Below are 4,582 nucleotides of genomic sequence, written 5' to 3' on the forward strand. Positions count from 1 at the left end.
CAATAACTGTTGGTCCCCCTCCTTCCCACACTCTAGGCAGATTCTCTAGGCACTTTCCCCAACTCAGTCTCCTTCCCCACAGTCTCCATTTCTTCCTCTCTGCCTCTCTCTCCTGGTCCTGATTATTCTCCTTCATCTATGAAATCTTCTCAATCTCCTTTGGCATTTGAAAGATTTTTCGATCTCCAAACTATCATCGTATTCATATATGTGGTCAGGTTACCTTTATTGTTTCATGGGCGTATTATGTACACAGTACATATCTCCTTGAGGGCATGCTCCTAGCCCTCCCCCACGGGATCTAGCTCTATGCTGGGCAAGTGGCAAGTCCTCAACCAGTCCCCAGTACACTGATAGTGGATATCTCAATTACCACAGGTTTTGTGCAAAGCAACTTGGCAAAATGAATCCAAAGTCTTAAACCTTTGACCCAGGAATTTACTTTTTTTTCAGAATCTATCCAAAGAATGCTCAGATATATGAACAAAAATTTATACATAGGATTATTTCTCATAGCCTTATCTATAAAAGGACTTAGAAAGACATAAAGATATAGCAATAAAAAATCAGGAATCAAAAAGAAATCAGGAATCATGCAAATTCTACTTATATGGTAGAATGTTATACTATTAACAAGATTCTGTTTTCCTAATCATGGATTATACAGCTATAAGGATAAAGCACTTTTTACACTAGCAAAAAACATAGAAATAAATTAGAAGCCCAACTATATGGATAAACTAACTTTAAAAGTCACAAAATAGAAACAAAGTTTGATCCCACTTGCTTAAAAAATGTATGTACATATAGATACACGAGCATACAAAAGACAGGAAAAATATACACCAAAATTTTAATGGCGACTGTCTTTAAGTAATAGCATTTTGGTAATTTTCATTTTAATTTTGGTTTCTCTAAAGCATGATATTTATATTTTTAGCGTAAGAAAATAAGAATGAAAGTTATAATCTGTATTTTAAATCGTGTTTTGGAGACTATTTATTACATGAATGTAATCATCATTCATCCATCGCATTCAAAACATTTATTAAGTGCCTACCAACTGTTAGGCCCTCCTAGGAACACAATGGAGAACACAACTGACAAAGTTCTTGAATCACAGATAATCTAGTGAGGGGTACAAAACAATTACAAAACAGTAAGAGCAGTGATAATACAGAGATAGTACTGAGTATCATGGGTGAGATTTAGAGAAGTGTGGGGGTTAAAGAGGTAGGATAAGCCTTTTTTTGTGGAACTTGAGTGAGTTGGAGCCAAAAGAAATGGGACAGATAGTGGAAAATGATCCAAGCTTAGGGATAAAGATTTTCAAACTTCTCTCGAGATATCACTGGAGAAATATGAAAGGCCATGAGTGTGGGAGAAGGGCTTGGAAGGAAAACTAGGAAAAGTAAGTAGGAACTGGAACATGAAGGACCTGATAGACTCTGTCGGTGACATGTTCTATCCTTAAGAATAAATAGGAAAAGAATGGCAATTAAAGGTTCTAAATGGAAATGGCATGCCCATATTTTCTGCTTTAAAAAGATCATGCTGACTGCTGGGTAGGAAATGAATTAAAGGGAGACAGAATTGGAGGCAGGGAGACCAGTTACGTGGTGGTTTAGGTCAATGAGATGATAGTAGCTTGTGGGGATGAAGAAATGAGACCTGATGGAGAAGTGACTTGGGGATAAATCGTTTGGGTGGTGTTGGTGAAGAGGGTGTTGTTGGGGAGGAGAAGTTTCCTGTGCCCTTCGAGGTCCTTCTAGATGGAGTAAGAGTCAAATTGACATGAGACAGAATAACAGGAGAAAATATAATTTAAGAGTAAGTATGGGGAATCCACGGAGACAGGAAGTTCCAAAGACAATGAGACAACATGCTGCTTCTGTGAGCTAAGGGGCGGGGTAGGGATCTGAGGATGCAAAGGGGAGAAAGACCATTAGCAAGAAGGTGAAAAGAGATATCTGGAAAACAAAGGTTGCCCTATTATGTAGATAAGTTCCTTAGGTAAAGAGAAATCCCTGTTAATAGCTCTCCTCCTGATACTGGCAGGCAGAAGGGGAGGTAAAGAGCTTTTCCTAAATCAGTTAGGTTTTGATTGCTTTTAACTGAAAATAAAGTTCATGCCAAAGCGGCCGTCTTGGGGCAGCCTGCCCTTGGCCCCCACAGGGTCAAAGAAAAGCAGGAGTCAAAGAAGATGTTTTGGCTCCTGAGTTGGCCTTTGTGGATGGTGGTACCACTAAGTGAGATATGGGACGGATGGGTAAGTACCAAGTGGGAGGGAAAATGAGTTCAGTTTGGGATATGTTGAGTTTGAGCTGCCAATGGAGTGTTCAGGAAACCATTGGAGACACAAGTGTGAAGGTCAGGTGTGAAAGTGGCTGTATAGACACGTGTTTTGAGGCGCGGGAATGGGGGTAGATAAGGTCACCATGAGATATATGTATAATGAGAAGAGAAAACGGCTTAGGACGGAACCCTAAGGAAAACCAACATTTAAGAGGCTGAAATGAGAAAAAAAAATGGACTCAAACCTGGTCTGGGACAGAAATTTTTTTGTGTGATGTAATTTACAACTCCTTCTAGGAAGCAATTAGCATTCCTGATAAAGTGCGTGAACAGTTTTCTGACACAGACTTTAATAAGACTCAGAACTCCTTCTGGGAAGCTAGGGTTACCCATCCAGCTGATTGACTAGCCTAATAATCTTTAACCAGATGTTCTTATTTTTGGTATCCACTCTAAGTGGTTAATGGTTAGTGAGCCATTCTTTTTTTCTTATAAAATGTCTCACCAAAACTATTCCTTTAGTTGAATTTTTCAAAAAGCTTCTTCTCATATACTCAAGGCATTGCTTTAACAGAAAAGAAAGACGAACCTGCAAAGAATTAGAAAAGGCTAGAGAGGTAGGAGAGAAACCCGAAGACTGTTGGTGTTATGGAAGCCAGATGAAAGCGTTTGAATGAACAGGGCATGCATGAGCAATAGTGTCAAATGTTAGTGGGAGGTCAGGTGAAGCAAGAATGTGAAATTGCCACTGGACTTAGTAATAAGAATGTCAACGGTGATCTCAGCAAGAGCGGTTTCACTGGGGTGATTGGGGACATCCGTCAGATATCAGTGGCCTCAAGAGTGAGTGTAGACCATTCTTTCAAAAACCTGTAGCTATGAAGAGGAAGGAATAGGAAGAGAGCTTTGAGAATTTTTTGTTAGTTTTTTTGTTTTGTTTTAGTGGAGACATTAACTACATTTAAATGTATTTGGGAAGAAGTCAATAGCCAGAGCAGTTGAGGTACCTGGGAGAGGGGCTAATCTTGAGTTACAGAACAGAGAGAGTGGGCCATTCTCCAGGGATTCTGAGTCCAGGTGTAGGGAAGGTCTTCTCTCTCCCACTGTCACAGGAAAGAAGGGAGAAGATGGGCCTGCAGGGAAGGCTGCAAGTTTGGTGGTAGAAAGTCTAAGACTTTCCTGTCCAATGGCCTGTTACTTCTATGATGTAGGAAATTAGGAGCTCAGCTCCAAGTGCCACGGTTAAGTGGCAGAATGCAGACTAAGGGTGGGAAGGAAGTTCTGAGAAAGATCCTGAGGCGATTGGGAGATTGAACTGACTGGGGAAATAGAGAGTGATTTCAGGACATTGTGGAGGTGGAGGATAATGAATACACTGGGAAACCAATCCGCACAAGTCTGTGATTTTCTCCAGTAGTGCTTAGAAGTCCGGATTTAGGCATGAAGTAGGCTAAAACATTTCAGTTAATCTGGACTGTCTTCAATGAAACCATGGAAGCTTTGCAGCTTCCTTTGCCCATCCTTTAAATGTGACACTTTAGTTTTGAGCCTAGGCTCTCTTTTCTTACTTTGTAGACCCTTCCAATTAATCTCATCCACTTCAAGGCCGGAGTTAATCTCTCTATGCTGTTAACTCCTAAACCAATACGTTTGACTGTAGGTGCCAGGGGCAGGCTGCACCAAGATGGGGCACTTTGAAATGAACATAATTTTGAGCTAAAAGTAATCAAAACCCATCAAATGCAGAAAAAGCTTTCTTCTTGGTCCTAACTGCCTTAATTTACATCAGAAAGGAGAGCCTGTACCAGGAAGAGAGCTATTAATAGAGACTCCCCTTTACCTATGAAACTTATCTGCATAATAGGGCAATCTTTGTTTTTCAAGACATCTCCTTTCACCTTCCTGCTAATGGCTTCCTCCCCTTTGGGTCCTCAGACCCTCTCCCTTTCCTTAGCTCATATAAGCTTCATGTTGCCTCACGGTCTTTGGAATTTTGTTTCCATGTGGATTCCCTGTACATATGCCTATTAAATTTGATTTTCTCCTGTTACTCTGTTTCCTATCAATTTGATTCTAAGTCCAGCTAGAAGGACCATAATACAGAGGAAGTTCTTCCTCCCCAACACAACCCAGCCTTTCTCCAGAACACCAGACTCCTGGGTCCATCTGCCTTCTGAGCATCTTTAGTCAGTGTCTCCTCAACCTCATGCATTTCCTCTACTCTGAGAATGAATGGGAGCTCCAGGAGGGCAAGGCTTTATTTGTCTTTTTCACCATTGCGTGCCCT

Source organism: Zalophus californianus, chromosome 2 (assembly GCF_009762305.2).
Source record: "Zalophus californianus isolate mZalCal1 chromosome 2, mZalCal1.pri.v2, whole genome shotgun sequence".
In the NCBI taxonomy this organism is placed as follows: Eukaryota; Metazoa; Chordata; class Mammalia; order Carnivora; family Otariidae; genus Zalophus; species Zalophus californianus.